Source organism: Mobula birostris, chromosome 5, assembly GCF_030028105.1.
Source record: "Mobula birostris isolate sMobBir1 chromosome 5, sMobBir1.hap1, whole genome shotgun sequence".
Taxonomy (NCBI): Eukaryota; Metazoa; Chordata; class Chondrichthyes; order Myliobatiformes; family Myliobatidae; genus Mobula; species Mobula birostris.
In genome coordinates this window covers 112,898,286-112,910,158 of record NC_092374.1, presented here as the reverse complement: position 1 = coordinate 112,910,158, position 11,873 = coordinate 112,898,286, and positions in this window count along the sequence as shown.

Here is an 11,873-nt window from a genome sequence, read left to right as displayed (position 1 = left end):
ATCTCCACACAATGCTGGGACAGATGTTGTTCTAAAAGCTCCACAACAGAGTCTAAGTGCTTTGGACTGCACAGTGTCTAGTTTTCCAAGCACTGCCATAGCAGCGGAACCATAAGCAATACAACCATAATCTATAACTGATCTAATCATAGCTAGATATATTAAGTACATAGTTTCCCACCCTGCTCCCCAGTCGCATCCAGCAATACTTCTTATAACATTTAAAACTTTCTCACACTTTCCAATTGTTTTATCTATATGAACCCTCCAAGTAAGTCTTTCATCAAACCAGACACCTAAAAACTTGAATACCTTGACTCTTTCTAGTGGAGAATCATATAGACACAATTCACAATCAGGAACCTTTCTTCTAAAGTCAGAAGGAGAAATCCTGAAACCCCATTTATTAGCCCAGTTTTCAACTGATCTTAAAGCCTTTTGTACCTGCCTTAATATATACTTTATGTTTCTTCCTCTTTTCCAGATTGCACCATCATCTGCAAACAATGATTTGCCAAATCCTGTCCCTACCTGATCAAAGATCTTATTTATCATGACATTAAAAAGAACTGGACTAATGTCACTTCCTCGAGGGGTACCATTACCTATTTTAACTGACTTGGAGCTTGTTCCGCCTATTCTTACTTGAATTGTCCTTTCCTTAAGGAAATCTTTGATCCAATTAAACATTCCACTTCTAATTCCCTCATCATAGAGTTTAATTAATAAGCCATCCTTCCGTAGTGAGTCATATGCTCTTTCAATATCTAGAAATATACTTACCATTACTTCTCTATTTTGAAATGCTTTTTTAATATCACTATCTAAAAGGGCAACAGATTCCATTGTTGATCTTCCAGTTCTAAAACCATTTTGATAGGCAGCAAAATGTCCTTTATTTTCCAAAAAATAAACAAGTCTGTTGATGACCATTCGTTCCATAGTTTTACAAAGCACTGACGTTAAAGCTATAGGCCGATACAAACTAGGACTAGATGCGTCCTTACCTGGCTTTAAAACTGGAACTACCACGCATGCTTCCATTCTACTGGTAATTTTCCTTCTTTCCACACTGAATTAAACAATGTTAGAATTTCTATTAATACAGAGTCATAAGCAATTCATAACACAGTCCATCACTACCAGGAGAAGTGTTTGATCCTGATTGGACAGCTTCCTGCAATTCCTGAAGGGAGAAAAACAAATTTATGGAGCTATTATCATCCAAACTCCTGTCCAATTTCCAACTTTCCTTTAACATAATTTCCTTTCTTAAATCACCGAACTCTCCAGAACTGTGTAACGCTTGGAACACCCCTACAAACATATCAGCCTTTTCCTTATTGATTATAGCTTCATTAGCTCCTTCTAGCAAAGCTGGGACAGATGGTTTCCTATATATCCCTGACATTCTGTGAATAATCGTCCATAGCTGCTTTATAGGTGTCTCAGGGCCCAGGGTTCCACAAAATCTTCTCCAACTATCCCTCTTTGCATTTTTAGTTACTCTCCTTGCTACTGCTCTTTTCTTTTTATACTCCATGACATTATCTAACACTGGGTACTTTCTTAATTTCCTGTAAGCTCTATTTCTGTTTCTTACTGCTATATCACAATTTTTATTCCACCACCTAGCAGGAGCCTGACTTTTTGTGTCTTTTTTTATAGGGCAGGGCACCTCACCAACCTACACCTCCAATCTAATCTCATTGATTGGAACACCTGACTCCAAATAGCTTTTGTAGAAGGCATTACCGCAGAGATGCACATACCATTTGAATCTAGACTGATTGTTTAAATGGTGTTCTCAGCAATAACAAAAAGTATAGTTGTTTATGTGTTATTAGTTTAGGCAGGTTGTGTTTGTCTATTATTGTGATTAGATGAAGATCAGGCCACATTTTATGAGTAATGAATGCACAAAACCAGGTAATTGCAAAGGGCGCACAAATTTTTTTCTTGGAACTATATCTCCTAAGGTACTTTACAGTATTTCTATTCAATTTGAGGGTTGAGAATTGGATATGGCTAGCAGTCTGGTGCAAGAAGAGCAATTTTCCAGAATTTTGAATGTTATTATATTAATAACTCAACAAACTTTTATTTATTTTAGGTTTTAGAAATTAAAATAAATGTTTTTTCATGACTCTATTAAGTTTGAAGGTAAAATTCCAGGAGGCTTGGGGTCACAGCTAGTTGAGTTTCAAGGAAGATTGATATATGGAGCCAGGTGAATTTGGCTCGGAAGGATGTTTGGCAAATACAGCCAGGTTAATTTGACTTTGAAGAAAGCCTGGTACACTGGGACTCAGGTAGAAGTGTGGCAGCTGGCTCTGGGAGGAGGCTGAAAACCAGAGTTATATTGGTGAGCTAAAAGTCGAGTAGGTTTTCTGATAAGTAAGATAGCAGTTTGTTAGAATTTTTCTGTGTTGCCCATCTGCACTCGAATTGATTGATTTGCTACAAGTCAGCTACATTGATGCTTCTGGAGCTGCGTGAATGAAACATAGTAATGATTGAGCCTGAGCCCAAATTAGCAAACACTCTCAGAACATGACTGTCAATTACCATACCAGGTTAATGAGCTGGGAGGCAATAGATTTCTTATGTTATAAATGTGAGGATGCCATTGGAGACTTTCCTAAGAGCCACTTTGTGACCATCTATACAATAATGATCAGAGAGTTGCTGACAAGGAATTGTGTGTCCCAGTTTGCATGATTAGCGCATAATAAGCACTACATAAAGGAGCATGAGGCTAGACGCGGTCATAACTGGTTCAGATTTCAACTACCTCATGGATGAAAACAAAAATTCCCTATTACTGACCCCTTATGGGATTGCATCTCTAGAGGGCTCTTCTGTTAGAAGTACAGCAGATTGTAGATGAGATGAGGCATAATTGTACCGAATGGTGGAACAGGTTCGATGGTCTGCACTGGCTATTTTTATTTCTTTATTCGTTTAAAATGAATGCTAATTAGACTGAGGGGTTTTAATGCACTGCATGGGAAGTAACAGTTTAGATCAGTTAACAAGAATCAATGATTCAGGGAAAAGTAATGGAGGGGAGTTGAGCATGCCTTTGATTCAGGAGTTATTCTAAACTGCATTGCTTGGCATGAAAGGGCGGTGGGAACAAATTCAATGATAACTTTAAAAGAAAAGAAAATTTTAAAAGTATTTGAAGAGGGAGAAAGCATTGCAAGACTGTACAAAATGGCCAGATGGTGAGAGGGTCAATTATTACCCCTTAACCATCAGGCTCCTGAACCAAAGTGGATAACTTCACTCAACTTCACTTCCCCCATCGTTGAAATGTCCCTACAAACTCAGACTCACTTTCAAGGATTCTCCATCTCATGTTCTCGATATTTATTGCTTATTTATTTTTTATTTCTTTCTTTTTGTATTTGCACACTGGTTGAATACCCAGGTTGGTGCAGTTCTATTATCTATAATCTATAATGGATTTATCCCCTCAAGTAAATGAATCTTAGGGTTGTATATGGTGACATATATGTACTTTGATAATAAATTTACTTTGAAGTTTTGAACTTTGAATTACTGTAATTGAATAAATAGCGCTTTCATGGTGCCATTTCAAATGCTGGTTTTTATTATTTATTTTTTAAATACAGACATATTGCTGCAAATTTCATTATCTTCAAGAAATCTTTCAGAAATCAGAAATTATCTTTCAAAAATTACAAATATTACAAATGGACCAAAATGACATGACATTGATAGGTCTTATTTCCAACAATGATAAGTCAGCCAACAGGGGAGAGGTCAACACCCTGACACAGTGGTGCCAAGAAAACAACCTCTCCCTTGATGTCCAAAAAACGAAGGAGTTAATTGTGGATTACAGGAGGAGTGGAGACAGGCCAGCTCCTATTGACATCAATGGGACTGTAGTTGAGAGGGTGAGTACTTTCAAGTTCCTCGGTATACACATCAGTGAGGATCTCACCTGGACAGTACCTACTGGCTGTATGGTGTAAAAAAAAAGCACAACAGCGCCTCTATTACCTCAGAATAGCTGAAGAAGTTTGGCATGAGTCCCCACATCTCCGGGACTTTCTATAGGGGCACCATCGAGAGCATCCTGACTGGCTGTGTCATCGCCCGGTATGGGAACTATACTTCCATCAATCGCAGGACTCCGCAGAGAGCGGTGCTGACACCCCAATGCATCTGTGGATGTGAACTTTCCTCTAGTCAGGACATTTACAGCAGTAGGTGTGAAAAAAGGGCCTCAAGGATCATCAGGGACTCCAGCCACCCCAACCACAAACTGTTTCAGGTGCTATCGTCTGACAAATGGTACCGCAGCATGAGGGCCAAGACTAACAGGCTCCAGAACAGCTTCTTTCATCAGACCATCAGACTGATCAATACACTTTGATCTGATTGTGTACCTGCTTGTACGTACATGTACACAAAACAATGACGTATAAAATCTTAGTGTTTGGGCAATATCCTCCCACATTTCCCCTCCTTATTGCTTGTACATTGTGATGGAGACACAGTATAAAGATTTTTACTCCCTTGGATATAAGAAATAAAAATAACTAAGTAAATAAACGAAGTAGTCACCGATAGTTGACTCATTTCTGGTTGTCAATATTGGAATAACCAGTTTTAAATGGGGTAGGTAAATTAGAAGCATTCAAATGGACACTAATTCCCAAATTTAGGAGTTAGACCATAAGACATAGGAGCAGAACTAGGCCATTCAGCCCATCGAGTATGCTCTGCCATTCCATCAGGACTGATCCTGGATCCCACTCAACCACATACTCCTGCCTTCTTGCCATACCCGCTGATGCCCTGACTGATCCAGAAACGATCAAACTCTGCCTTGAGTATATCCACGGACCTGGCCTCCACCGCAGACTGTGGCAGAGTATTCCACAGATTCACTACTCTCTGGCTAAAAATATTCTTCTTTACCTCTGTTCTAAAAGGTCTCACCTCAGTTTTAAGGCTGTGCCCTCTAGTTCTGGACACCCCCACCACAGGAAACATCCTCTCCATATCCACCCTACTTAGTCCTTTTGCATTCGGTAGGTTTCAATGAGATCCCCCCAACATTCCTCTAAATCCCAGTGAGTACAGGTCCAAAGCTGCCAAACATTCCTCCCCTTCAATCCTGGAATCATCATCGTGTGCCTCCTGGGGACTCTCTCCAATGACAACACATCCTTTCTGAGATAAGGGGCCCAAAACTGTTGACAATACTCCAAATGTGGCCTGACTATTATCTTATAAAGAATCAGTATTATCTCCATGTTTTTATACTCTATTCCCCTTGAAATAAATGCCAACATTGCATTTTTCTTCTTTACCACAGACTCAACCTGTAAGTTAACCTTTTGGGAGTCTTGCACGGGGAATTCTATGTCTCTCTGCACCTCTGATGTTTGAAACTTCTCCCCATTTAGATAACAGTCCGCACTATCATTGTTTTTACCAAAATGCATTATCATACATTTCGCAACACTGTACCATCTGCCACTTTTTCTGCCCGTTCTTCTAATTTGTCTAAGTCCTGCTGCAATCGCATTGCTTCCTCAACACTACCTACCCCTCCATCTATCTTCATATCATCCACAAACTTTGCCACAAAGCCATCAATTCTACTATCTAAGTCATTGACAAACAATGTGAAAAGCAATGTGACACCTGAGGAACACCACTGGTCACTGGTAGCCAACCAGAAAAGGCCCCTTTTATTCCCACTCACTGCCTCCTGCCTGTCAGCCATTCCTCTATCCATGCCAGTTTCTTTCCTGTAACGCCATAGGATTTTATCTTGTTAAGCAGCTTCATGTGTGGTACCTTATCAAGTGCCTTCTGAAAATCCAAGTAAATGACATCCACTGCCTCTCCTTTGTCCACCCTCCTGGTTACTTCCTTAAAGAACTCTTAACAGATTTGTCAGGCAACATTTCCCTTTATATAAATCATGCTGACTTTGACTTATTTTATCATTAACCTCCAAGTACCTTAAATCCTCATCCATAATAATAGACTCCAACACTTTCCCAACTACTGAGGTTAGGCTAACTGGCCTATAATTTCCTTTCTTTTGCCTTCCTCCCTTAAAGAGGGATATTTGTAATCTTCCAGTCCTCTGGGACCATGGCAAGATCATGACCAATGCATCTATTATCTCTTCAGCAACCTCTCTCTGGAGTCTGTGATGTAGTCCATCTGGTCCACGGGACTTATCCACCTTAAGACCTTTCAGTTTGCCTAGCACTTTTTCCTTTGTAATAGCAATGGCACTCACTCCTGCTCCCTGACACTCACAGACCACTGGCACACTGCTAGTATCTTCCAAGTACCCATTAAGTTCACCTGCCATTTCTTTGTCCCCCATTACAACCTCACCTTGCTATGATATTTTCCAGTGGTCCAATATGAACTCTCACCTCCCTTTTACTTTTTATATAACTGTAAAAACTTTTGGTATCCTGCTTTATATCATTGGATAGTCTGCCCTCATATTTCATCTTTTCCCTTCTTATAGCTTTTTTAGTTGCCTTTTATTGAATTTTAAAAGCTTCCCAATCATCTAACTTCCCACTAACTTTTGCTACCTTATATGACCTTTCCTTGGCTTTTATGCAGTCCTTAACTTCCTTTTGTCAGCCACGGTTGTCTAACCCTGCCATTTGAGAACTTCTTCCTCTGTGGGACATATCTATCCTGCGTCTTGTGAACTATTTCCAGAAATTTCAGCCATCTCTGCTCTGCTGTCATCCCTGCCAGTATCCTCCTCCATTTCACCTGGGCAAATTTCCCTCTCATGCCTCTGTAATTCCCTTTATTCCATTGTGATACTGATACATATGAGTTATGTTTCTTCCTCTCAAATTGCAGTATGAATTTAATCATATTATGATCACTGCCTCCTAAGGGTTCCTTTACATTAAGCTCCCTAATAACATCTGCAATATTAAATAACACCGAATCTAAGATAGCCTTTCCCCAAGGAGGCTCAAGCACAAGCTGCTCTAAAGAGCCATCTCGTAGGCATTGAACAAATTTGCTCTTGCGATCTGACACCAACCTGATTTTCCCAATCTCCTTGCATATTGAAGTCCATTACAATTGCGTCATTACATGCCTTTTCCAGCTCCCTTTGCAATCTTAATCCCAAATCTTGGCTTCTATTTGGAGAATATTGTGAACATGTTCAGAAACATTGCAGCCCCGGCACCTGGGAGGCAAACTATCATCCGCGATTCTTGTTTGTGTCCACAGAATTGCCCATATGTTCACCTGACTATAGAGTACCCTATTACTGCTGCTATCCTCTTCATTTCCCTATCCTTCTGACCCACAGGTCCAGACCCAGTGCCAGAGGCACAGCTGCTGTTGCTCACCCCAGGTATGTCATTCCCCTCCCCCCCCAACAGTATTCATAATGCAGTACTTATTGTTGAAGGGGACGGCCACAGAAATGCTCTCCATATCTGACGTTCTTCCTTCCCTCTCCTGACAGTCACCCATTTATCTGTCTCCTGTAGCCTTGGGGTGACTGTCTCCCTGTAACTCCTGCCTATCACTGCCTCGCTTTCCCTAACAAGCTGAAGGTCATCGAGCTGCAGCTCCAGTTCCCGAACACAGTCTCTGAGGAGCTGTATCTCAATGTACCTGGTGCAGATGTGGCAATTGGGAGGCCAGAGGTCTCCCGGAAATCCCACATCTGACACCCAGAACAGAACACTGGCTCTGTAGGCATACGCCCTAGTCTCTCAGGATTTATACAAGAAATAAAAAATGAACTCACCTATTTAGCTTCCCTCCATCTGTTCTCGCTGAAGCCCTGTTGAGCCAAAGCCTTACTACTCTGCCTCAGACTACTCTGACAATGTCTGCTCCACTAGGCAGTACCTTCTTTTACAGAGACTGCGTTTCCCATCGAAAATCTTTGTTGGACCTGTGGGGAAACGTTCCTGTTGTGTCTGCGCAGTACTCTAGTCAATTTGTACCCATTTAAGTTGTATCCATTCACTAGGGACAGGGGTGCAGTGCTAATATTTTAGGTGTAGGAGCTGACAAAATGCTTGCCATTTCCTATATTCTCTCATTCATTTTCTTTCATATTCATTCTCATTCATTCGTATTCCCTCTCCCCCCACCTCTCCCCCCTTTTCCCCCTCTCCCTCTCTCCCCCTCTCCCCTCCTCTCTCCTCCCCTCTCCCCCTCTCTCCCCCTCTCTCCCCTCTCTTCCCCTCTCTCCCCCCTCTCCCCCCTCTCCCCCTTCCCCTCTCTCTCTCCCCCTCCCCCTATCTATCTACCTATCTATCTATCTATCTATCTATATATATATATATTCATCCCTTGCCCATTCATGTAATGAGCAGGTACACAAATTGAGTGTGATATATATATAACAAGACATTAACAAGATTATCACTACATTTCACTGTATAACTGGTACAATAAAACATATAATACCAAAGTATTGCATGGTTACACTCACTAATTATCACAAAATATAATTAACAAGTAAGGAAAAAGATGGTAATCATGTATTTTACCAATTTAAAAGTAATTAGCTACTTACCAAATGCCACCAATGAGAAGTTTAATGATAATTTCCACAAAGGGTCAGGCGTAATATGTGTTCAGGGGTCTGAAGCAACTCTTGTCCTGGTGTCATCTGCTGATCTGTGGTACCGCAGCCAATATGTGACATACGGCTCAGGACTCCACTGAACTAGTGGAGGTCTGTGTAGGTTAACAAACATAAGTGATTATACATATTTATGAGAATTCTTGAGCGTGTTGTTGTTATTATCAAGTTCATGTGACTGAATCTTCTTTCACACTCAGCAGTACTAATAGGAATAACTTGTGAACAGCTCAGTAATGGGTGTAAATCTTGGGGGATGCGGCATCCACGATCCTCCACATAATCTCTGAAGGCATTTATTACAGAGGAAGAAGAAAGCTTAAACCTCTCACAGAGAGATAATATAGCAGCTTCTCCATAATTAGGCGGTATTTCAGCAGGCCAGTTATCTCTATTGAGGACACACATTTCATTTAACAGGGATTTATACATACTTTGAGGTTTAGAAGTTTGAGAACCTTTCAAGGATGTTGCCGTGAACATACAGCGCTGCAAATTGTTTGTAAGACTAGTAAGAAATTGTAGATAATTAATGGAGACAATTTTGTTGTTGCTTGTTAAAGTAATTTCTCCAAACTTCCCCTTTTCAACTGCCTCTTGAGCTTCTAGAGTTTTTGTACCAGGTTGCTCTTTCAGTCCATGCAGTGATGTTATGCTCCATTGGATCTGTTTGTCTGCATAAACAATCGTAGTAGTGCGTTTCTGTAAACACTCTGACAGTAAACCAAATTCATGCAACATGTCATACATTAGGGCTAAGTCCAATAGAAACTGTTCTGAAGAGAGTCTTTTCAACAGATCTTCATAGGTTTTTCTGTCACTCCTAGTTCTTGTTTCATCCTTCATTGCTTTTTCAAAATGAAAACACAGTGCTTCATAATTTTGCCACACTGCTGAAACTGTTTGAAACGAGCTAGCTACCCACCTGGTGTCCAGAACACGTCCTATTTTGCAAATTTGTTGTTCTAGTTGAGAGGCACATTCAGACAGTTCCTTTTGATTTAGAGGTGATCTACTGTAAACAGAGTACAATTTGTCCATAAATGATTGAAAATGATTTATTCCATGAACTTCTCACTGAATCACCTACTGCAAGTTCTGATCTGTGATTAAGACAGTGCCAAATTATCACATCAGGGTAATGTTCCTTGAAAATTGTAGCAACACCAGATTTGACACCAAGCATTACGCTCGCCCCATCTCTAGCAAATGCTACAAGGTTCTGTTTCAAGTAAAAGTCATCAAACCCATGGTTACTGAGACAGTTCATCAGATGCTTAGCAATAGTTGCAGCTTTCTGATCAGGCAGTTCAATTAGATCTAAAAAAACAAAATGGGGATCACTTTCCTTATCACTTTCACATTTCAAATAAACTGTTAGGGCGGTCTTAATGCTCAGGTTTGTTAATTCATCAATGAGAACAGAAAATTTGCCATTTATCTGCTTGATATGCTGTCAAATTTTCTTTTACATATTAATGGTTATGTGATGAAGTATCTCTGTAGCACTAGTGCGCGAATGCGGTCCAATTCCAATGTCAATATCATTTTTTTTGAAGTTCCAATAAGCCAAAGTGATCAGAGTATGGTCTGTAATTCTGAGCTAAATAATATGCGGAACGAAAAATTGAACAAGTTGCCTTTAGATGTGAAGCATTCATGGTGTCACATAATTTTCCAAGAGCATCTTCACTAGCTATATTTTCAACACTTAGAGCAGCAGTGTAAGCTTTTGATAGTTTGTGTCCAACAATTTTTTTTCTGAGAGACTTCAAGTGTATACTTCGATCGGCTCCATAATAGGATACTCGGTACATCTGCCATGCTGATTCTCCCGTGATCTTTAAGTTCTTGAGGCTGTAGCACTTTACATAGCTAGCCAGCCATCCCTTACTAGCCTTAAACTCCTTCCTCTTGCTCTCCTCAACCCCCTCACAGTAGTGCTCATAGAGGCTAAGTGCTTTTTTACGCATAATTTTGCCATCAGCAGGGATATGCTTCTGTGACATGTCCTCTAGCCACACACTTAATGTTTTCTCAGTCTTTGCGAGCACTTTATCACGAACCAGAGAGACCATTTTTGCCATTGCAGGGTGCTCCACGAATTTCAGCTTCATTCTGCTTTATTGTGCGAATGGTTGACTCGTTCTTACCAACCTTACGGCCCACTTCAGCAAGCGACATGCCACTTTTTGAAAGATCTAAGATTTTTATCTTCTCGGTGAACAATGCTGAAACAACGAGTGCTGGAGGGAGACTGAGGATCTGTGAAACGGCGGGAGGCTACAGCAGGGTATGCTGGGACAACGGGTCGAGCAAGGAGATATTTCACAAAACAGTCACAGCTCCAGGATTTCACCAAGAATGATCAAATATCCTAGTGTTAATAGTGGTATTTTCCCCACCAGTCACCACCCCCTCTCCCCAAACCCCACTTCCGTAAAATTCGCTCTACTTAATAAGCAGCCGTTGTTAAATTCCCCGCTTGTTTATTTTGATTTTTTTTTACAGGGGTGCCAGAGCGGTGCTTTGGTGAGCTCCAGCAGCACTGCAGCCCTGACTACGAAGACAGTCATGGGAAAGGTGTAGTTAATATTGAATTTTTAACTAGAACTCTGATTTCTAGCTTTCAGAGATGTGGAATCAAAATATGGTTAATTGATGCAGCCTGTCAATAATTAAGTGTAACAAGAAGAGAAGGTGTGGTCAGATAGCATAGCCTGGCAAATTACACAAATTTCTTAGCTTTGCAAGTGTTCTTTAAATAAGGAAATCAATTTTCAAGTTGAATCATTTGACGAAGTATCTAAGGTTAGCCTTCTGTGGTGTTATCATTTAATCCTGGTATATAGGAGGAAAGAGTATTGTTTCTCTTATTGTTGGGGAAGAAGAATAAATTAAGTTATATTTTAAAATTTGAAGAATTTGGATGAGGGGTTTGAACAGCCAGAACAACTGGGTTCAAAATTATGCTGCTCCTATGTCTCTTCATTGCATATATTGGCCAGACTTTGCTTGTCAGTGCTGCATAATTAAATGCATGTTTAATCACAATTACATGTACTGAGTACTTGTGTAAAATCTTCTCAATGTTTTAAGAATTTTATTGATTTTTGAGGGCAAGATTGAACATCTCATCATAAATAAAGCTACTGTCTAGCACAGATATTACTTATAGATCTGTGCCAGCTTCCCTTGGTCAATTTAGAAGAATATT